At 38.3% G+C, this 25,113-nt stretch overlaps 1 protein-coding gene across 2 annotated transcripts in view; it reads left to right on the top strand.

Annotated features, from left to right (window-relative positions):
* Positions 1–25,113, top strand: part of HTR1F (5-hydroxytryptamine receptor 1F) — a 143,362-nt gene that overhangs the window by 38,451 nt on the left and 79,798 nt on the right. Inside the window, exon 2 of one of the 2 annotated variants that reach the window (XM_070455047.1) lies at positions 22,755–22,849. The exons of the other annotated variant lie outside the window; for it this stretch is intronic. The gene's annotated coding sequence lies outside the window, so the exon portion shown is untranslated. The remainder of the gene's footprint in view (positions 1–22,754; positions 22,850–25,113) is intronic. 2 annotated transcript variants of the gene reach the window in all.

Below are 25,113 nucleotides of genomic sequence, written 5' to 3'. Positions count from 1 at the left end.
TCAATGCTGTTCTCCTGAAACATCCCACCCTCGCCTTCTCCCAGAGTCCACAAGTCTGTTCCATACATCTGAGTCTCTTTTTCTGTTTTGAATATAGGGTTATCGTTACCATCTTTCTAAAGTCCATATATATGTGTTAGTATACTGTAATGGTCTTTATCTTTCTGGCTTACTTCGAAGGAAGACATACAGATGGCTAACAAACACATGAAAAGATGCTCAACATCACTCATTATCAAAGAAATGCAAATCAAAACCACAATGAGGTACCATTATACGCCAGTCAGGATGGCTGCTATCCAAAAGTCTACAAGCAATAAATGCTGGAGAGGGTGTGGAGAAAAGGGAACCCTCTTACACTGTTGGTGGGAATGCAAATTAGTACAGCCACTATGGAAAACAGTGTGGAGATTTCTTAAAAAGCTGGAAATAGAACTGCCGTATGACCCAGCAATCCCACTTCTGGGCATACACACCAAGGAAACCAGATCTGAAAGAGACACATGCACCCCAATGTTCATCGCAGCACTGTTTATAATAGCCAGGACATGGAAGCAACCCAGATGCCCATCAGCAGACGAATGGATGAGGAAGCTGTGGTACATATACACCATGGAATATTACTCAGCCATTAAAAAGAATTCATTTGAATCAGTTCTAATGAGATGGATGAAACTGGAGCCCATTATATAAAGTATTTTTCAAAATGTTTTTGGATAAAGGAGTTCAAAGCCTAATAAAAGTCTTGGTAACATAGAATGTGAGTTTACAACTTTCACGGAGTGAAATCATGTACAGAGCACTGTAAAAATGTGTGTTCCTCAAGCCTGAATAGGCCCAGATCCTTGTGGCTTGTGATCTGTTATGAACACCTGCTCAGTCTGACCTGTCTGTATTGTGACTGGATCTAAAAACTTCACCCTAAGCCAGCATGTTGCCTTGAAGACAACTGTATCCTTTGTGTTTTGCTCCTTCTTCACCTTCTCTTTCTACCAGCATCAAACAACTGCATATAAATTCACCTTTTTGCCTATCCATACTTCTTATAGAAGTATTTTACTTTATTGAATGTTATTCTTTGTATTTTGGAACCCTGAAATACATACAATTGGATGAGGTTTCAGTTCTTTCAAGTACCTACAATCACCTATAAAATTAATTTTATCTGGGAAGGATGAATATTCTCTGTTTTATACAGCAATGGGACATTGTATGTAGACTTTCTCCTACTAAAACCAAGTATGATATATTTAGTGAGAACAAAAGATGCTTTACCACAAAAGTCAGCAGTTTATAATGGGTCAGACCAATTCCAGTTCCTTTGGATATCCAGGCTGCAAAAATCACAAATCTGAGGTAAGTGAACATGGGATGTATGTATGTTTTCAAATTAGTATACTTTATGTTTGGATAAATACCCAGAAGTAGAGTTGCTGAATAATATGGCAGGTCTGTTTTTAATTGTGGAGGAAATTTATACTGTTTTCTGTAATGGTTACACCAGTTTACAAGTGTAACAAGTGCACAAGGCTTCTCTTTTTTCTACATCCTTCAACACTTATTTCTTTTTTTTTTTAAACTATCCATTCTAACATGTATTAGTTGATATCTCACTGTGGTTTTGATATGCATTTCTCTAGTGTTAGTGATGTTGAACATCTTTTCATATCTGTTTTAGCCATCTGTATGTCTTCTTTGGAAAATGTATATCCATATCCTCTGTCCACTTTTTGAATTGGATTGTTTAGTTTTTTACTATTTATTTGTATGAGTTTTTAAACACATATGGGATTGTTGTTGTTTTTCAGTAGCTAAGTTGTGTCTGACTCTTTGTGACCCCGTGGATGGCAGCATGCCAGGCTTCCCTGTCCTTCCCTATCTCTAGGAGTTTGCTCAAATTCATGTGCATTGAGTCAGTGATGCTACCAAACCATCTCATCCTCTGCTCTCCCCTTCTTCTGCCCTCCACCTTTCCCAGCATCAGGGTCTTTTCCAGTGAGTTGGCCCTGTGTATCAAGAGGCCAAAGTATTGGAGCTTCAGCATCAGTCTTTCCAGTGAATAATCAGGATTTTTCCTTTAGGACTGACTGGTTTGATCTCCTTGGGACTCTCAAGAGTCTTCTTCATTTGAAAGTATCAATTCTTTGGCACTAAGCCTTCTTTATGGTCTAAATCTCACATCCATACAGGACTGATGGAAAACCCATAGCTTTGACTATATAGACCTTTGTTAGCAAAGTGATATCTCTGCTTTTTAATATGGTGTCTAGGTTTGTCATAGTTTTTCTTCCAAGGAGCAAGCATTTTTTTAAATTCGTAGCTGCAGTCACCATCCACAGTGATTTTGGAGCCCAAGAAAATAAAACCTGTCACTCTCTTTTCCCCATCTTTTTGCCATAAATTGATGGACCAGATGCCATAATCTTAGTTTTTTGAATGTGGGATTTTAAGCCAGCTCTTTCACTCTCCTCTTTTACTTTCATCAAGAGGCTGTTTAATTCCTCTTCACTTTCTACCATTAGGGTGTTATCATCTGCATATCTAAGGTTGCTGGTATTTCTCCCTGCAGTCTTGATTCCAGCCGTAACTCATCCAGCCCAGCATTTCACATGATGTCCTCTGCATACAAGTTAAATAAGCAGGGTGACAACATACAGCCTTGATGTACTCCTTTCCCAATTTTGAACCGTATGTTGACTATAAACCCCTTATCAAATAAATAATTTGCAAATATTTTCTCCCATTCAGTAGATTGTGTTTTCATTTTGTTGACTGTTTCTTTTGCTGTGTAGAAACTTTAGTTTGATATAGTCCCACATATTCATTTCTGTTGTTGTCATTGCTTGTGGTGTCAAATCCAAAACAATCATCACCAGAATTCACATAAAGGAGCTTCACTCAGTGAAAGTGTCAGTCACTTTAGTCATTTCTGATTTTTTGTGACCCCATGAATTGTAGCCTGCCAGGCTCCTCTGTCCATGGGATTTTCCAGGCAAGAACACTGGAGTGGGTAGCATTTCATTCTCCAGGGGATCTACCCAAACCCAGAATCAAACCCAGGTCTCCTGCATTGCAGGCAGATTCTTTACCATCTGAGCCACCAGGGGAGTCCATGCAGGAGCTTACTGACTATTCTTCTAAGAATTTTATGGTTTCAGGTCTTTAATCCGTTTTGAGTCCTCTCACCTGAAATGAATCTACTGTAGGCAGCATACAGTGGCCCTTGTTAAATTCATTCAGCCATTCTTCTGATTGAAGGAATTAGTCCATTTACGTTTAAAGTCATTATTGATAGGTAGTACTTGTTGCTGTTTGATGTTTTCTGGCTCATTTGTGGGTCCCTCATTCATTTCTTTGCTTGCTCTCTTCCGTTGTGGTTTGATGACTTTCTTTAGTGGTATGCTTAGATCCTTTCTCATTACCTTTTGTGTAACAGTGGCCACGGGACTGGGAAAGGTCAGTTTTCATTCCAATCCCAAAGAAAGGCAATGCCAAAGAATGCTCAAACTACTGCACAGTTGCACTCATCTCACACACTACTAAAGTAATTTTCAAAATTCTCCAAGCCAGGCTTCAACAGTATGTGAACCATGAACTTCCTGATATTCAAGCTGGATTTAGAAAAGGCAGAGAACCAGAGATCAAATTGTCGACATCCATTGGATCATCGAAAAAGCAAGAGAGTTCCAGAAAAATGTCTACTTCTGGTTTATTGACTATGTCAAAGCCTTTGATTGTGTGGATCACAACAAACTGTGGAAAATTCTGAAAGAGATAGGAACACCAGACCACGTGACCTGCCTCCTGAGAAATCTGTATGCAGGTCAAGAACACTGGACATGGAACAACAGACTGGTTCTCAATCGGGAAAGGAGTACATCAAGGCTGTATGTTGTTACCCTGCTTATTTAACTCGTATGCAGAATACATCATGAGAAACGCTGGACTGGAGGAAGCACAAGCTGGAATCAAGATTGCCAGGAGAAATATCAATAACCTCAGATATACAAATATCTCCACCCTTATGGCAGAGAGTGAAGAAAAACTAAAGAGCCTCTTGATGAAAGTGAAAGAGGAAAGTGAAAAAGTTGGCTTAAAATTCAACATTCATAAAACTAAGATCATGGCATCTGGTCCCATCACTTCATGGCAAATAGATGGGGAAACAGTGGAAACAGTGAGAGACTTTATTTTGGGGGGCTCCAAAATCACTTCAGATGGTGACTGCAGCCATGAAATTAAAAGACACTTGCTCCCTGGAAGCAGAGCTATGACCAACCTAGACAGCATATTAAAAAGCAGAGACATTACTTTGCCAACAAAGGTCTGTCTAGTCAAAGCTGTGGTTTTTCCAGTAGTCGTGTATGGATGTGAGATCTGGACCATAGAGAAAGCTGAGTGCAGAGGAATTGATGCTTTTGAACTGTGGTGTTGGATAAGACTCTTGAGAGTCCCTTGGACAGCGAAGAGATTCAACCAGTCCGTGATAAAGGAAATCAGTCCTGAATATTCATTAGAAGGACTGATGCTGAAGCTGAAACTCTAATACTTGGGCACCTGATGCAAAGAACTGACTGACTGGGAAAGACCCTGATGCTGGGAATGATTGAAGGTGGAAAGAGAAGGGGACAACAGAAGATGAGATGGTTGGATGGTATCACCAACTCAATGGACATGATTTGAGCAAGCTCTGGGAGTTGGTGATAGACAGAGAAGCCTGGCATACCACAGTCCATGGGGTTTCAAAGAGTCGCACACGACTGAGCCACTGAATTGAACTGGACTGACCATAGATTTTTGCTTTTCAGTTACCGTGAGGCTTACATATAACAACTTAATTTGTAATATAAGTGCATTGTGTCATTTATTACTCTTATATTTATTCCTAAAGGGTATGTTCCTCCCTTCAAGAATGTCACTGTTAATATATGAAACAGTTACATGAATCTATTCTGTGGTTAAGGTAGGCTAGAGATAGACTGGGATGCATATTACTCTGAAGTGTGTGCTTTGAAGTAAATTGCTCTGGTGGGCCCAACACCATTGGCATTACCTGGAAAGTTGTTAGACAGGTAGAACCTTAGCCCCCAACCCAGTCCTGCTAAATCAGAATCTGAATTATAACAAGATCTCCAGAAAATTGAACAAGCAGTTCTCTTGAAAGTAGTTCTACCATGTGTGTAGTTCTATCAGAGAAACCAGTCCTGTCTTCACTTTGTATTTGTTTAACTGTTATTCAGATCAATGAGTGCTTTAACATGAAGGACTCCCCTCTTTCTCTAACTCCTGTGATTGTTTTCTGCACAGATAATTTTGCAAGTAAATTATATGCTGTTCTATTGTTTGTACTGATTTCATTGGTATGTGCCGGTAGTACATAAAGTAGCATCATATATATATATTTATTTATTTGATTAGGTTGATTAGTACATATAATAGACATGGCTGCCATATATATATGGGACTTACTAGGTGGCGCTAGTGGTAAAGAAAAGTGAACATGAAAGTGTTAGTCCTGTCCAGACTCTTTGCGGACCCCATGGACTATAGCCTACCAGGCTTCTCTGTCCATGGAATTCTCCAGGCAAGAATGCTGTAATGGATTGCCATTCCCTTCTCCAGGGGATCTTCCTGACCTAGGGACTGAACCCAGGTCTTCTGTGTTGCAGGCAGATTCTTTACCATATGAGCTACAGGGGAAGCCCAGTGGTAAAGAAAGTCAAAGTCACTCAGTCCTGTCCAACTCTTTGTGACCCCGTGGACTATACAGTCCATGGAATTTTCCAGGCCAGAATACTGGAGTGGGTAGCCTTTCCCTTCTCCAGGGGATCTTCCCAACCCAGGAACTGAACCCAGATCTCCCACATTGCATAGACATATGTTCCATCCCTGGGTTAGAAAGATCCCCTGGAGAAGGGCATGGCAACCCACTCCAGTATTCTTGCCTCGAGAATCCCATGGACAGAGGAGCCTGGGCCACAGTGTATGAGGTAGCAAGGAGCTGGACATGACTGAAGTGATTTAGCACTCACACCTTATATAAATTTATCCTGATTTTTAAATTCTATTATAACTAGTGGCTTAATACTACTACCTTGTATAACAGTTCTCATTGGTTTGGTAAGCTACTAGGAGATAGATTATATCATTTTATCTTTGAATAACCCTGCATGCTTTGCCCATAATAAGGCACTTAATATTTACCAAATCACATTTTAGAATTTGGTTTCTAATCACACAATGAAAGCATATTAATAAAACTATAATGATCTCAGAAAATGCGCTTACATTGCTTTTATGTCCTTGGAGCAACCTGGTATGCCACGTGGTTCAGCAGTGCTTGATGAACTAAAAACGCTGCTGAAGATGTGACATCCCACATACAAGCACATGAGAAGCACAGGGTTTCTAGAAACTAGAGCATGTTTGAAACCTGCTGTGACTCTGCCTCTCTTTTGTTGCATTTATGTAGGCATATACCACCAAGCTTTAGCTTATTACAGTCAACCTAGGCCTTATTGTGGTGAAAGCAACAAATGCTGAATTATGATTAAGAGATACTCAATTTTCATTTTTTTAATTCCAAGTCTAGTCCTCAATATAATTGAGAAAAAATAGATACCTTGCTATGTGTTTTATTATCTAAAGACCAAAATCATGAATATTAATTCCTTGGTCCGTTAATAATTCATTAGAAAGCTGTAGATTCCAAACCCAACAAGAAAACAATAGCAAAAAGAGAAAGGTGTGAACATTTAATCAACACTAAAAACATGGTTCTTAACGATGCAATCTTTCAGACGTGACCACTTAAACAAAGTTATACTTGACATGGAAGACAACTTAGAAAATTTCAAAATGCACTGCATAGATATGAAATTTTGCTTAGAAATCTGTATCATAATTAATCTGAATATGTAATTTTGCATTAATAGTGTTTTAGGTAATGTGTTTTTTTAAAGTGAAAATGGAAAAAAATTTATAAATTGTAGGTAGTTGTGAAATCAACTGTCTTGTCTAGATTGAAACCAGTAACTATAGCTTTTAACTTACTATACCAATTGATAAGTACCAGGATACTTCTATAGTGTGTAAATATATGAGTGCCATTGAAATACTGGGTGGCAGTTTTTGTTGTTTAATTGAGGCATAACATACATTGGAATGTAATTTTGGGAGAACATTAGGAATTCTTTCACTGTCCTTTCTCTGTGAAACTCTGACATCAGGCCAAATCTGTATTCAGACTGCCTCCGTCTTTGGCATTCACTCCCCACCCCCATCAGTTATTATTATTTCCTGAATCCAGAGTCATTCTTGGTTACTTTGATAAACTAACCTATTAATTGAATTTTATGTTAAACTTTCCCCTCTCAGCATCACTGTTGTAATAAATACACACAGTGAACTGTCCATTTTTTTTTTCAGTTTTGTTAAGATCCAGGCTTAGAATCAGAGCAGAATATTGAGTTTATATCTGTCAGAGTTCAGCAGTTGTTTACTTGAGGAAGGACATGGCATAATAATTGGAATTTTTCAGTGTTGTGCTCAGAAACCTCTGGACTCATAAAAATGTGAGAAGTTGAATAAATAACTGCAGACAAGAATGCCAAAGTGACTACTTTGACTTACATGTAAAACAGTATCATCGATTCAGAACCCACTGTACCTAAAATTTTGGCTTTTGATTGTAGGCAAAACATCGAGAATATGTCTTCACTTGTTTTACTAGGAATTTGGTTTACCTATTAAGAACATTTTTCACTCTTATCACTGTGCATACTATATCTATTCTGAATGAAGCACAAATAATTACATTTTAAAGTAAAGCCCAAAAAGTTAGGATGAAAAATTTTATTGCTTAGAAATGATATTTCTTTAATCTCCAGTTAGAAGAAAAAAGAAAAATGATTTCCTTTATAAAGGGCTAACTTTCCATTAATATAGCAATAGCCATTACTGACTTTAACCTATATAGGTACACAACCCATTTTCTGCCCTTATATAGGGTAACGATATTCAACATGCCTTACAGTCTTTATTATACCAGGTTTAAATTTCTCTTGCTAAAGTTTAAGGCCATAGAGCTCATAAATATTTTAGAAAACACAAAAATAACTCTTTTCTATTGCACTGTGAAAATTAGATGGTGGATTCCTTTCCATAGCTCTTCCAGTTACATAAAATTTGTGTTTTCCTTTGTTGATTTTCATTTTTATCTGCTGTATTTTTAGGTACACTTTGAATTTTTTTCCTCTGAATTATTTTTAGATGAATGCTGTAGGAATTACATCCTTAACTGTTCATATACTTCTTGGAGTTAATGTAGTATCTTTGAATATAAAACATCAAAGCCATGTAACCTTGTTGGTTCATTTACTCCTCCATCCTTTATGTGTTACATATGTATTACATATATATATATGTTTTAAAACCCACAATTCATTGCTATAATTTCTTTTAATCAACTATGTATATTTTAAATAAATTAGGAAGGGAAGGGCTACCTTCTTATATTTACCAGCATATTTACCATTTCTGATAAGCCTTATCCCTTCCTAGAGGTTAAAGATATCATTAAGACTTCCCTGGTAGCTCAGGAGGTGAAGCGTCTGCCTACAATGTGGGAGACCCGAGTTCGATCCCTCAGTGGGGAAGATCCTCTGGAGAAGGAAATGGCAACCCACTCCAATATTCTTGTCTGGAAAATCCCATGGACGGAGGAGCCTGGTAGGCTAGAGTCCATGGAATCACAAAGAGTTGGACACGACTGAGCGACTTCACTTTACCATTTGCCAGAAGAATGTCCTATAGCATTTTTCTGTAGTACATATTTACTTACAATGAATTTTATTGGTTTTCTTTTATCTGAAAATGTCTTTAACTTGACTTTGTTCTTTAAGGATATTTTCAGTGGATAAAACATTCTTGATCTGCACACCACCAGTCACAGGCAATTTTGAAATCCAAACAAGCAAGCTCCATTTGTTTTCAATGCTGGGGGACGGTCCTTTGTGATACAGAGCAGTACCCTTTGGAATCAATGTGCCATCCTCTGAGTAATCCTTCCTTTTGTGAAGGTATGTATTTGCAGCTGAGTAGTGTTATCATCCTGTATCTTGCCTATAGAGTTTTGGAAGTCCAATAGCCTTCCTTTATTTTTTATGTTTTGTACTCTCTCTGTCATTTTAGAATTCCAACTGATAGTGTTTCTGCTGATATAAAATTTTCAAGGACGTTCTGGTTGGCTCTAGTGGTAAAGAACCCTCCTGCCAATGCAGGAGACTTAAGAGACGCAGATTGGATCCCTGGGTTGGGTAGATTCCCTGGAGGACGGCATGGCAACCCACTCCAGTGTTCTTGCCTGGAGAATCCCATGGACAAAGGAACCTGGTGGGCTAGATTCCATAGGGTCACTAAAGAGTAGGACATGACTGAAGCAACTTAGCATGCATATGGATCTCCCATGTGTCACATAAATTCACTGCATAAGACACGATGCTCCTCCACATATCTTACCTAGAAACCATCACTTCAAAGGTGATCTACTCTTCCTGCTTTCATTATCTGTGATGTAAACTGAATCATTGAAATTGTTACTCTTCCATACATAATATGTCAGTTTTTTTCTGACTTCTCTACATGTCATCTTCCTCTAATTTATATCTTCTGCTGAGATGGCTAAAGGGATTCCCCAAGTGGCTCAGTGGTAAAGAATCTGCTTGCCAGTGCAGGAGACGAGTGACATGGGTTCAATCCCTGGGTCAGGAAGATCCCTGGGAGGAGAAAATGGCAACCCACTCCAGTATTCTTACCAAAAAAAATCCCATGGACAGAGAAGCCTGGCAGGCTACAGTTGGTGGGATCACAAAGAGTTGGACACGATTTAGCATGCACACATGCTTGAAAGCCTGAAAGGATCTGAATCATACACAGTCTTTTTAAAGAACCTTTTACGTGAATGAATTCCATGACCTTTAAATCTTTTTGGAAGCATTAGCAAAAGATTGTCTAGCTACACCCCCACTTATTTTCTTTTTACTAGAACACATTTTCCTGACAGTGAATGTCTTAATTTTAGTGTCTGTTGCAATCTGGATGGATGGAGAATGTCCCAAGTCATCAAATCCTGATCCTTTTTGTATAATAGTTTTTCATTGTTGTGTCTCTGTTCTCTCACATTTTACTCTAAGAAGCAAAAAGAAATCAGGCCACAGCTTCAGCAGTTTGACTGGAAATCTTCTCGACTAAATATCTGAGTTCATTACTTACGTGTTCTGTTCTCTATATAACTGCAGAACACAATTCTACTTAAGTTTTCTGCCACTGCAATCCCCCTTTTTTTCCAGTTTCCAATAACATGTTGCTTATATCCTTCTAAGTCTTCTTAGCAAGGTGATTAACATTCATATTTTTACTAATCAGCTGTCAAGATAATCCAGACATTTCCTGAAAATTTTTCCAGACTTAATCCATTGCCCAAATCCAAGGTCACTTCTACATTTTAAGAATTTATTACAGCACTGCTGTACTTCCAGTAACAAAATCTGTATTAGATTTCTATGGATTTTGTAAAAAATTACTACAAGCTTAGTGAGTTTAACAATGGAAATTTATCTTACAGTTCTGGACATCAGAAGTCCGGAATGGTTCTCAGTGACATAAAACAGAGATGTTAGCAAAACTGCATTCCTTTCTGGAGCCCCCTCCCCCATCTTATTTATTTACTTATTTATTTTAATTGGATGCTAATTACTTTACAATATTGTGGTGGTTTTTGCCATACATTCACACGAATCAGCCATGGGTGTACATGTGTTCCCCATGCTGAACCCCCCTCCCACCTCCCTCCCCATCCCATCCCTCAGGTTCATCCCAGTGCCTGACAAAGAATTAATCTCAAAAATGTACAAGCAACCCCATCTTTTTTTTTCTTTTTTCTTGGTGTCTTGAAACCATCTGATTTTCTTTGCCTCATGGCCCTTTTCTGTTTTCAAAGCCAGCCATGACTGGTCTAGTCTTTCTCATATTGCATCATCTGAAACTAACTCTATTGGTTCCTTCTTCCACATTTTAGGACCCTGTGACTACACTGGACCCATCCATATAATCCAGAAAAATTTTCCTTTTTTAAGGTCAGATGACTAGCAGCTTTACTTCTGTATGGTACCTTAATTCCCTTTGTCATGTAACTTAAACATAATCATAGTTTCCAAGGATTGGGGTATAGACATCCTTGGGAGGCCATTATCCGGCTATGAGCATAGTCTCTGCAGTCTTTTCCTTCTTGGTTTCTTAAATTCCTTAAAACTCAGTGTCTTCATATGTAAAATGGAAGAATAAAAGTGGTTTCTTCAAGGATGTTTTAAAGATTAAATGAGATAATGAGCTTAAAGTGTTTAACACAGTACTTAGAACAAAATAAGCACTCAGGAAATATTAGCATCTACAGTTACTATTATTTTAGAAGGAACTAAAGGAGATAGAATGACTAAATTTACAGTATAAAAAGATTCATATTTTTCATCCTAAAATATGTCATTCCCCAATTGTAATGGAAGACTATTTCATTTTTAGATTTTAGGTTGTTCCAAAAAGATTTTGGCATTTCCAAAACATAAAAGATATAATGTTATCATTTTAAGTAGAGAAAATTGTCTTTTTTCCTTCAAAGTAGTTCAAGATTTTATTGAGTAGAAGGTGAAAAATGTCACATATATCTAGGTTTGAGATGCTACAAGGAAAATGTTGGTTTAAAAGTTCTTCAAAAATGAGGCTGTCCTGTTTAATAATCCATACTGCTGCAAAACTGGTTGTTTTCTTATTTCCTTTAAATGAGCCCATGTTTGATGTTTGACAATTACCACTTGATTATTTAATAAATGGAAACCTATTGTGCTGAGTAATTGCCAGCCTGCTGAGTCTGATAAGTGAATTTCTGATATGAAAATGAGATTAATAATTTAACAGTGATTTAGACAGTATAAGCTTTGAATTTAGATCACATGTCTTATCCCAAGGACCTCTGTTAAAAACGGAACTTGGATTTCATTGAAATAATAAAATAGTTTAAAGTCTCCTTAACATTTCCTTGTGTCAAATTATCAAACGACAATTATGACAAAGATGATCTTGTGATTTTAATGGTAGGTTTAGAATATATGTAGTCTCAAGTTTAGGAGAGGACCACCTAAGACCCTGTACACGCCTTAACCTTGTCAGCGACCCCACACTTTTGAAACTTTTCAGAAGGAATGAAGATTGTTATTGCCTTGATCCTTATCATGTAAACCTATCTGACTATATAACCTCTCCTTATTCAATGGCGGGGGGAGGGGGGGGGTGGGGGGGGCGTGCGCGGTGGACAATTCTTGAGTGTCTAGCCTACTGGGTTCCCCCTTTGCCAGGCAAAGTAATAAAATCACTCTTTCTCCTCCTTTAAAAAAAAAAAAAGAATATATGTAGTTTACATTTTATGAACCCTAAATCCTGAACTGTCAGGCAGAGACCCAGGTAGTGTAATCATAAATAACACTCAGTATACTCCTTTTGAAGAGTTTGTGTTATCTGATCAATAATCCAAAACCTGTCTTAGTTGATGAGGAGTTTGGTCTCTGTGACATCTCAGAAGCAAAAATAATTGGATGTTACTTAGTGTATTAACACAGTTAAATAAGATTTATTCCTAATTTTAAATATATACTTTAAAACAACCTCAAACATATACCTGAGGGCAAATAATTGCTTAAAACTTTGCAATTTTCATAAAACTCATTTCTACTTATATCTATTATGGATCCTCTTCAGTTCAGTTCAGTTGCTCAGTCCTGTCCGACTCTTTGCGACCCCATGGATCGCAGCATGCCAAGCCTCCCTGTCCATCACCAACTCCCAGAGTTTATCCAAACTCATGTCTATTGGGAGAAGGCAATGACAACCCACTCCAGTACTCTTGCCTGGAAAATCCCATGGATGGAGGAACCTGATAGGCTGCAGTCCATGGGGTCTCGAAGTGTCAGACATGACTGAGCGACTTCACTTTCACTTTAAACTTTCATGCATTGGAAAAGGAAATGGCAATTCATGCCAGTGCTCTTGCCTGGAGAATCCCAGGGACGAGGGAGACTGGTGGGCTGCTATCTGTGAGGTAGGACAGAGCCGGACTCTACTGAAGCAACTTAGCAGCAGCAGCAGCAGCAGCATGTCTATTGAGGTGGTGATGCCATCAAACGATCTCATCCTCTGTGGTCCCCTTCTCCACCTACCTTCAATCTTTCCCAACATCAGGGTCTTTTCAATGAGTCAGTTCTTCGCATCAGGTGACCAAACTACTGGAGTTTCAGCTTCAACATCAGTCCTTCCAATGAACACTTAGGACTGATCTCCTTTAGAATGGACTGGTTGAATCTCCTTGCAGTCCAAGGGACTCTCAAGAGTCTTCTCCAACACCACAGTTCAAAAGCCTCAATTCTTTGACACTCAGCTTTCTTTATAGTCCAACTCTCACATCCATACATGACTACTGGAAAAACCATACCCTTGACTAGACGGATGTTTGTTGGCAAAGTAATGTCTCTGCTTTTTAATATGCTGTCTAGGTTGGTTATAACTTTCCTTCCAAGGAGTAAGTGTCTTTTAATTTCATGGCTGCAATCACTATCCGCAGTGATTTTGGAGCCCAGAAAAATAAAGTCAGCCACTGTTTCCCCATCTATTTGCCATGAAGTGATAGGCCCGGATGCCATGATCTAAGTTTTCTGAATATTGAACTTTAAGCCAACTTTTTCACTCTTCTCTTTCACTTTCATCAAGAGGCTGTTAGTTCTTCTTCATTTTCTACCATAAAGGTGGTGTCATCTGCATATCTGAGGTTATTGATATTTCTCCCAGCAATCTTGATTCCACCTTGTGCTTCCTCCAGCCTGGCATTTTGCATGCTGTACTCTGCATATAAGTTAAATAAGCAGGTTGACAATATACAGCCTTGACGTACTCCTTTTCCTATTTGGAACCAGTCTGTTGTTCCATGTCCAATTCTAACTGTCACTTCCTGACCTGCATACAGGTTTCTCAGGAGGCAGGTCAGGTTGTCTGGTATTCCCATCTCTTTCAGAATTTTCCACAGTTTGTTGTGATTCACACAGTCGAAGGCTTTGGCATAGTCAATAAAGCAGAAATAGATGTTTTTCTTGAACTCTCTTGCTTTCTTGATGATCCAGCGGATGTTGGCAATTTGATCTCTGGTTCCTCTGCCTTTTCTAAAATCAGCTTGAACAACTGGAAGTTCATGGTTAACGTATTGCTAAAGCCTGCCTTAGAGAATTTTGAGCATTACTTTACTTGTGTGTCAGATGAGTGCAATTGTGTGGTAGTTTGAGCATTCTTTGGCATTGCCTTTCTTTAGGATTGAAATGAAAACTGACCTTTTCCAGTCCTGTGGCCACTGCTGAGTTTTCCAAATTTGCTGGCATGTTCAGTGCAACACTCACAGCATCATCTTTTAGGATTTGAAATAGGTCAAAGGGAATTCCATCACCTCCACTAGCTTTGTTCATAGTGATCCTTCCTAAGGCCCACTTGAATTCACATTCCAGGATGTCTGGCTCTAGGTGAGTGATCACACTATTGTGGTTATCTGGGTCATGAAGATCTTTTTTGACAGTTCTTCTGTGTATTCTTACTACCTCTTCTTAATATCTTCTACTTCTGTTAGGTCCATACTATTTCTGTCCTTTATTGAGCCCATCTTTGCCTGAAATGTTCCCTTGGTATTGCTAATTTTCTTGAAGAGATCTCTACTCTTTCCCATCCTATTATTTTCCTCTATTTCTTTGCATTGGTCACTGAGGAAGGCTTTCTTATCTCTCCTTGCTATTCTTGGGAACTCTGCATTCACATGGGTATATCTTTTCTTTTCTCCTTTGCATTTCATTTCTCTTCTCAGCTATTTGTAAGGCCTTCTCAGACACCATTTTACCTTTTTACATTTCTTTTTCTTGGGGATGGTCTTGATCACTGCCTCCTATATAGTGTCATGAACCTCAGTCCATAGTTCTTCAGGCACTCTGTCTATGAGATCTAATCCCTTGAATCGATTTGTCACTTCCACTGTATAACCATAAGGGATTTTATTTAGGTCATACCTGAATGGTGTAGTGGTTTTCCCTACTTTCTTCAATTTAAGTCTGAATTTGGCAGTAAGGGGTTCATGATCTGAGCCACAGTCAGCTCTCAGTCTTGTTTTTGCTGACTATATAGAGTTTCTCTATCTTCGGCAGCAGAGAATATAATCAGTCTAATTTTGGTGTTGGCCATCTAGTGATGTCCATGTGTAGAGTCTTCTCTTATGTTTTTCGAAGAGGGTATTTGCTATGACCAGTGTGTTCTCTTGGCAAAGCTCTATTAGCCTTTGCCCTACTTCATTCTGTACTCCAAGATCAAATATGCCTGTTACTTCAGATGTTTCTTGACTTCCTACTTTTGCATTCCAGTCCCCTATAATGAAAAGGACATCTTTTTGGGGGTGTTAGTTCTAAAAGGTCTTGTAGGTCTTCTTAGCAATCTTTTAAAGGAACAAGGACAGATAATTTTAGAGGTTGAAGTTTTCTATAAGTTAATAAGTAATTTCAAGAGAAGAGACAAATCTTTATAGGATTCCAAATTGTATATGTAGATAACAACCCCATCTAGGAGGTGAAGCTTAGTCTCCAACCGCTTCTTTTCAGTGAGGGCTGAATTTAGAATAGAATATCAAAAGGGAAAAATAGTAACTTCACAGTGAACACACTTGGAAAGACTATTTTAACTAAGTGATTAAAATTAATATTACCAGAAATGTCATTTGTTGTGTTGTTTAGTAGCTCAGTTGTGTCCAACTCTTTGTGACCCCTTGAACCACAGCATGCCAGGTCTCCCTGTCCCTCACCATCTCCTGGAGACTGCCCAAACTCATGTCCATTGACTTGGTCATGCCATCCAACCATCTTGTCCTTTGTCGTCACCTTCTCCTCCTGCCTTCAATCTTTCCCAGCATCAGGGTATTTTCTAATGAGTCTGCTTTTTGTATCAGGTGGCCAAATTATTGGAGCTTCAGCTTCAGCATCAGTCCTTCCAAAGAATATTCAGGATTGATTTCCTTAGGATTGCAGTCCAAGGGACTCTCAAGAGTCTTCTCCAACACAACAGTTCACAAGCATCAATTCTTTGATGCTCAGCCTTCTTCACGGTCCAACTCTTACATCCATACATGACTAGTAGAGAAATCATAATAGATATCATATACCCTCTGAAAAGATGAATACATGATATGGGATGAGAAGAGCATGTCTCACTATTCCTAATTACTCCAAATTAACTTTTTTTTTTTTTAACGTTCTCACGTACTAATGCCACTGTTAGGACTAAACTGAGTTCCTACTGAAAGTATTCCCCCCACTATACCTCAGTGCAATTATTTCTTAATGCCCAAGAAAAAAAAAAATGTTTGCATACATACACTGGGGCTTCCCTGGTAGTTCAGAGGGGTAAAGAGTCTGCCTGCAATGTGGGAGACCTGGGTTCGATCCCTCGGTTGCAAAGATCCCCTGGAGAAGGAAGTGACAACCCGCTCCAGCATTCTTGTCTGGAGAATCCCCATGAACAGAGGAGCCTGGCGGGCTACAGTCCATGGGGTCGCAACGAGTTGAACATGACTGAGTGACTTCACTCACAGAAAAAAATGGTTTTAGTGCTTCATATTTTAATTTGCATTCAACCTATTAAAATTAAAATTTAAATCAACTCTTAAATCTGCAAAGAGAAATTCTGATAAACACACATATAAATCTAATATTTTTGTCAAAATGGAAAACATGCAATTTTTCCTTATTCTTTAATCAATGCTCAATTGACTTGTAAGTTTGACAGATTAATTTCCTCTAAATATTTGGCATCACTTATAAATCTGATTAATTTAGTTTCCTTAGACATTTTAGATTGTGATTACAAATTTTAACACATCCACATCCCTCAAGGTTTTCAAACACCTAACAAGAAAGGTTTATGAATCTAATAAATAACAACCTCTTAAACATTTAACCACTACTTATAAACATAAGGGGGCTTCCCAGGTGGCACTAGTGGTAAAGAACTCACCTGCCATTGCAGGAGACAGAAGAGATGTGGGTTTGATTCCTGGTTGGGAAGATCCCCTGGAGAAGGAAATGGCGACTCACTCAAGTATTCTTGCCTGAAGAATCCCGTGGACAGAGGAGCTTGATGGGCCACACATAGTTCATCGGGTCGCAAGAGTCAAACAAGACTAAGCAACTAACACTTCTATAAACATAATAAGCCTAAATTTCTAGAGTATTAAAGTATCAAATAGTTAAACAAATATTGTATACAAACAACTTATCTTACAATTATAATTTAAAATCATAAGTACAAAATGTGCACCTTTTATTATTTCATCTGAAAATCAAAATTCTAACACCAAGTAAATACTCCTGAAAATCCCAAATTAAAACCCACGAGTTTAATATCAATCACATTTTCTTAAACATTTAAATGAAGATGACAAATTCAACATGACATATTCTCTAATGTTAAATTATCTTCAACATTTAAACAGTTAATGAACAAAACACACACAAGTTACCATGCAGATTATAAAACCTGTTCCTAAATTTAACATAGATACATGTCTTCCTTCCTTATTTTCTCAATAATATGTAACATTTCTACTGCTCTGAATGACACAGAAAGTCATGTGCTGACTATGTGGGAGAATGCAAAGCAGGCTGGTTTTATGATGTTAGTAAGCAAAGATACCAGCATATGGGAATCTGGGTTCATCTTTCAGGATGATTTAGTCAGCATGTTTTTAATAAGTGTCCTTTCTTATAAAAACGTAGCATTTCATTGTCTAAAAAGAATTGAGATTTGGTATTCCTATGCAAACTGAAAATCTGCCTGTTACCTGGTTGATTTCTGAACCCTGTTTATGTTTTACTTGCTTACCAGTCAGACTCATCATCACTTAAGGTCATTTTTACTAATCCATTGTTGCTTCTTAATATATGTCACCCATTGAGATCTTTTTTTTCATGGAGGAATGCCCATAAAATTACCTGTTCCAGACTCCAATTAATCATTATGCCATGTCTTTCAAGTTCTTTGTTCTGTTCATCAAGACATAATTATTTCAGGGAATTTTTAAACTCCGTTATCAAGACTACAATTATCATTGTTTGTTATTCATCTTTTTTGGTTACTGTACAATGCCAAGAGGTGGGGAAAACAGACATTTTAAGTCAACGTCATGTTCCTGTTGAGCTACCAATTCAACACATACTCAAATGTAACATTTTAAAAATAAAGCAAAATTATATTATTTTGCACATTTTGGGGGCTTTATTTGGTTTTCGTTTGTCCTGCAATGAAGAGCAGTTAGTTCTCATCTGGATCTGTTTGGCAGAGTTGCAGATAAAAGAGAAGGGCTACTGAGAGAAAGAGAGAAAGAAATAAAAAGAAAGGATCATTGCCTTTAATACAGAACTATACATTATTAGATTATAGGTGTTTTGACATCTGAATAAGCCTCTTCTAATTTACAGATTTCACAAAGAAGAAATTGAAATCAGAGACATGACATAGTTCTTTGCTGATACATGGCAAATCATCTCTTGACCCCAGATCTCCTGAATCCAATCTGACTTTATATACATTAAGCCATGCAGCCTTGATAAGATGGGTACTTCATACATAGTTCCCTTAACCAGAATTCTTTTGAACATTGGTTGTTATTTAGTCCCAGGGACAGGAAGATTCTCTGGAGGAGGGCATGCTAATCACTCCAGTATTCTTGCCTTCTTAGAAGAAATGGAGTAGCCCTCATCATCAACAAGAGTCCAAAATGCAGTAATTGGATGCAGTCTTAAAAATGACACAATGATCTCTGTTCATTTCCAAGGCAAACCATTGAATATCACAGTAGTCCAAGTCTAGGCCCCAACCACTTATGCCAAAGAAGCTGAAGTTGAACAGTTCTATGAAGACCTACAAGACATTCTAGAACTAACACCAAAAAATGATGTCATTTTCATTATAGGAGACAAATTCAAAAGTAGAACGTCAGGAAATAACTGGAGTAACAGGCAAGTTTGATCTTGGAGTACAAAATGAAGCTGGTCAAAGGCTAACAGAATTTTGCCGAGAGAATGCACTGGTCATAGCAAACACCCTCTTTGAACAACACAAGAGAAGACTCTAGACATGGATATCACCAGATGGTCAATACCAAAGTCAAATTGTTTATTTGCAGCCGAAGATGGGGAAGCTCTATATAGTCTGCAGAAACAAGACTGGGAGCTGACTGTCGCTCAGATCATGAACTTCTTATTGCCAAATTCAGAATTAAATTGAAGAAAGTAGGGAAAACCACTACACCATTCAGGTATGACCTAAATAAAATCCCTTATGATTATACAGTGGAAGTGGCAAATCAATTCAAGGGATTAGATCTGATAGACAGAGTGCCTGAAGATCTATGGATGGAGGTTTGTGACATTGTACAGGAGGCAGTGATCAAGACCATCCCCAAGAAAAAGAAATGCAAAAAGGTAAAATGGTTGTCTGAGAAGGGCTTACAAATAGCTGAGAGAAAAAGAGAAGTGAAATGCAAAGGAGAAAAGGAAAGATATACCCATTTAAATGCAGAGTTCCCAAGAATAGCAAGGAGAGATAAGAAAGCCTTCCTCAGTGACCAATGCAAAGAAATAGAGGAAAACAATAGAATGGGAAAGACTAGAGATCTCTTCCAGAAAATTAGAGATACCAAGGGAACATTTCATGCAAAGATGGATACAATAAAGGACAGAAACAGTGTGGACCTAACAGAAGTAGAAGATATTAAGAAGAGGTGGCAAGAATACACAGAAGAACTGTGCAAAAAAGATATTCATGACCCAGATAAGCACGATGGTGTGATCACTCACCTAGAGGCAGACATCCTGGAATGTGAAGCCAAGTGGGCCTTAGGAAGGATCACTATGAACAAAGCTAGTGGAGGTGATGGAATTCCGGTTGAACTGTTTCAAATCCTAAAAGATGATGCTGTGAAAGTGTTGCACTCAATATGCCAGCAAATTTGGAAAATGCAGAAGTGGCTACAGGACTGGAAAAGGTCACTTTCCAGGCCAATCCCAAAGAAAGGCAATGCCAAAGAATATTCAAACTACTGCACAATTACACTCATCTCACACACTAGCAAAGTAATGCTGAAAATTCTCCAAGCTTGACTTCAATAGTACGTGAACTGTGAACTTCCACATGTTCAAGCTGGATTTAGAAAAAGCAGAGGAACCAGAGTTCAAGTTGCCAACATCCATTGCATCATAAAAAAAGCAAGAGAGTTCCAGCAAAATATCTGTTTCTGCTTAATTGGCTGCGCAAAAGTCTTTGACTCTGTGGATCACAACAAACTGTGGAAAATTCTGAAAGCAATGGCAATACCAGACCACCTTACCTATCTCCTGAGAAACCTGTGTGCAGGTCAAGAACCAACGGTTAGAACCAGACATGGTACAACAGACTTGTTCCAAATTGGGAAAGGAGTATGTCAAGACTGTATATTGTCACCCTGCTTATTTATCTTGTATGCAGAGTGCATCATGTGAAATGCCAGGCTGAATGAAGCACATGCTGCAATCAAGAGCTGGGAGAAATATCAATAACCTCAGATAGGCAGATGACACCACCTTTATGGCAGAAAGTGAAGAACTAAAGAGTCTCTTAATGAAAGTGAAAGAGGAGAGTGAAAAGGCTGAGTTAAAACTCAACATTCAAAAAACTGAGATCATGCCATCCAGTCCCATCCCTTCACATCAAGTAGTTGGGGAAACAGTGAGATACTTTATTGTCTTGGGCTCCAAAATCTCTGCAGATGGTGATCGCAGCCATGAAATTGAAAGACACTTACTCCTTGGAAGCAGAGCTATGACCAACCTAGACAGCATATTGAAAAGCAGAGACATTATTTTGCCAACAATGGTCCATCTAGTCAAAGCTATGGTTTTTCCAGTAGTTATGTATGGATGTGAGATCTGGACCATAAAGAAAGCTGAGTGCAGAGGAATTGATGCTTTTGAACTGTGGTGTTGGAGAAGACTCTTCGGAATCCCTTGGATAGCAAGGAGATCAAACCTGTCAATCTTAAAGGAAATCAACTCTGAATATTCACTGGAAGGACTTATGCTGAAGCTTAAACTCCAATGCTTTGGCTACTTGATGTGAAGAACTGACTCATTTGAAAAGACCCTGATGCTAGGAAAGATTGAAAGCAGGAGGAGAAGGGGACAACAGAGGATGAGATGGTTGGATGACATCACCGACTTGATGGACATAAGTTTGAGCAAGCTCCAGGAGTTGGTGATGGACAGGGAGGTCTGGTGTGCTGCCGTCCATGGGGTTGCAAAGAGTTGGACACAACTGAATTACGGAACTGACTGATTGTTGCCTGAGAATCCCATGGACAGAGAACCCTGGCAAGCTATGGTCCATGAAATTGCAAAGAGTTCGACAGGACTGAAGTGACATAGCACCCACTCATGCATTCTTTTAGCTCCAGTTCGTATTTAATCCAAAGTTTCTCTTTTTGATGTCCATTTACTCAAGTTGGTGGCTCACAAGCCTCAAATGTAGTTTTAGGTTTTCTTTTTCCTTAGTGAAAACATTTAACTCTGGCTTATACAAAAAGATTTGAAACAAATATGTAAATAAAACAAAGTGCTGACAGTTGAAATAGCCATTTTTCTCATTTTAAGTTTAAACAATGGTCTCAAGAGGCATTCTTTTGCTATCAACAGTGAATAGTGTTTAGGCGCCTTTTGATCTGGATATTCTGGCATCAGCTGTGTCCAACAGGGACCATGTAAGGCAGTGATCTCCTCCTTTTTCTGAGCTCCCTTCTCAGGCCACTGTCATAGACTACCTGAGTGCCTAAGTGACCCTGGACCCAGGACCAGGTCCAGCTAACCAGTCAGATTCTTTAGTTAGAATATATTTGACCTGGGAGGTTACAGGTATTGTGGATAGCATAGTGATATTTATATTCATATAGAGCAAAGGAAGAGCAATCCATCAAGAGAAAATAAATCAGATTTCTGGCAGAAACAGGATCAAGAGGCCACACTGTTTTGAGGGAGCTGTGAAGAGCTGGCTTATGTCCTGTGACTCTTTAGCTGATAGTTCTCTCCTATATGGTTCTGATTGGAATTTCTCTCTTAAATGCCATGATATTTTTCTTGATCTTCCTAACATATTTCTTTTACTGTTCCAGTCCATTCTCTTTTATGCTTAAATGGGTTTTTATTTTTTGAAGTTAAATGACTCCTGGAAGAAGTATTAAGTGAAAGTGAAAGTGTTAGTGTTAGCGTTGCCCAACTCTTTGCAACCCCATGGACTGTAGCCCACCAGGCTCTTCTGTCCTTGGAATTCTCCAGGCAAAAATACTGGAATGGGTTGCCATTTCCTTTGCTATTTATCACTTTGAAAAAGTATTTGTCTTTCCTCACTGTTAATTTCCAAAACTACCTCAATGAAAAATAACATGCTTTCCGTGAATATATTATAGACTTTTCACTGTAAATTAGTAGACTGTTATAATATATACACTTGACTGAGATATAATTTTAATGAAATAAGATTGCATTGAAATACTACTTTGGGGACTTCTCTTGTGGTCCAGTGGCTAAGACTGTGTACTCCCAACACAGGGGGCCCAAGTTCAATCCCCAGAGAGAGAACTAGATCCCACATGGGGCAACAAAGATCCCACGTACCTCAACTAAGACCCTGTGCAGCCAAAAACGTAAGTAAATATTTTTTTTAAAGTATGAAAACAATCATAATTAAAATATATATGTATATATTGCTTTTAAAACCTTGCTACCCAAAGTATTGTTCAGGTACCAGCAGCATCAGTGTCACTTGGATCTTGTGAGTCTCAGGCCCCACTCCAGATCTACTGAATCCAAATATATATTTTAACAAGATCATCAGGTGATTCATATATATCTTAAGTTTGAAAATATGGTTTTGGAGATTTTCTAAAGTATTGAATGTATGTGTGTGTGTATGTATGTGTATAGTCACGTGGTATAATAACTGATAATTTTCTGAAGAACTTGACCCATCCTGATTTACTTTAATTAACTTTTGATTCATCATCATCATCGTTTAGTCACTAAGTCATGTCCAACTCTTGCGATCCCATGGACTGTGGCCTACCAGGCTCCTCTGTCCATGGGATTCTCCAGGCAAGAATACTGGAGTGGGTTGCCATTTCCTTCTCCAGGGGATCTTATTGTCCTATTAACCACATGTAAGCAAAAGAATTCTGATAAAAGAGTTGTAAAACTTTTTTAGATAGTTTACTCTTTTCACTTGGATGTAGAGGTACATAGTTTTATTGACATCTTGCTTATGCCACTAATGACCTATGAATACCTTTTGCAACTTGGCTATTTTCTAAATCATTATAAACTTGTGACTAACATATTGTCTAAACAGTAATCTAACCTTTAGTTGATCTGTGTCAGGGATATAAACATTTTATGGCATGGGACTGAATATTAAAAACATTTTCAGTCTTGGCATTGGATATTTGAATGTACATGTGTCTGCTGTGTGCTTAGTCATGTCTGACTCTCTGTGGCCCCGTGGACTAAATAACCTGCCAGGCTCCTCTGTCCATGGAATTTTCCAGATAAGAATACTGAAGTCAGTTGCCATTTCCTACTACAGGGGATCTTCCCAACCCAGGAATTGAACACATGTCTACTTGCATCCCTGCACTGGCAGGTGGATTCTTTACTGTGCCACCGAGGAAAGCCCATATATTTGAATAGATTATTATCTAAATGTCCTTTATATAACATCCTAGTAAGTCATTAAAATGTATAAAAATAAATTGAGCAGGTTGACTAAGATTATTTATAAAACATATTTAGGCAATGCCAGACATTCAGGAGCATTGATGAACTTGGAAATTATTGACCATATTAAGCATGATTGATTATATATATAGAAGAATATTTATGGTATGAACTTAAAACATTTGTAAATACAGCTGATACATTTTCTGAATTGGTGAAAGACAATGCTAAAAATATAAAAGGATTTGGTCCAGATGCTCTTTTATTTCTAGTCCAGTGACAATGTACGTAGGGAGTCGGTGATGTATTTATCAGTATAACATTGATAGTGTTTTTGCCTGGAAGTCACTTATTTGGAACCCACAACCTATCAAGCATAATTGAAAGACTTCTAAACAATCAAAATTGTTGGTACCAAGGAAGCACAAGCATTAACTCTAGTATATGCATGTATCTGTTCACATTCAAAAAAAGATTTTGTGCATAATAATATCCATAATTCATAGTGCATAAATTTGAGCAATTTATTTTGTTGTTGATTTTTCGTTGCTTAGTTCAGTTCAGTCAGTTCAGTTGCTCAGTTGTGTCCGATTCTTTGTGATCCCATCAAATGCAGCATGCCAGCCTTCCCTGTCCATCACCAACTCCCAGAACTTGCTCAAAGTCACGTACATTGAATCAGTGATACAATCCAACCATCTCATCCTCTGTCGTCCTCTTCTCCTCCTGCCCTCAATCTTTCCCAGCATCAGGGTCTTTTCCAAACATAGTTCTTCTCATCAGGCGGCCAAATATTGGAGCTTCAGCTTTAGCATCAGTTCTTCCAATAAATATTCAGAGTTGATTTTCTTTACAATTGAGTGATTTGGTCTCCTTGCTGTCCAAGGGACTCTCAGAAGTCTTCTCCAACACCACAATTCAAAAGCATCAATTCTTTGGTGCTCAGCTTTCTTTATAGTCCAGCTCTCACATCCATACAAGACTACTGAAAAAAACCATAGCTTTGACTAGATGGACCTTTGTCAGCATAGTAATGTCTCTGCTTTTTAATCTGCTGTCTAGGTTGGTCATAGCTTTTCTTCCAAGGAACAAGCGTCTTTTAATTTCATGGCTGCAGTCACCATCTGCAGAGATTTTGGAGCCCAAGAAAATAAAGTCTGTCACTGTTTTCATTGTTTCAGCATCTGTTTGTCATGAA

The sequence above is a fragment of the Odocoileus virginianus genome, chromosome 25, assembly GCF_023699985.2.
Source record: "Odocoileus virginianus isolate 20LAN1187 ecotype Illinois chromosome 25, Ovbor_1.2, whole genome shotgun sequence".
Classification (NCBI taxonomy): Eukaryota; Metazoa; Chordata; class Mammalia; order Artiodactyla; family Cervidae; genus Odocoileus; species Odocoileus virginianus.
This window is presented reverse-complemented; position numbering and strand designations above follow the sequence as displayed.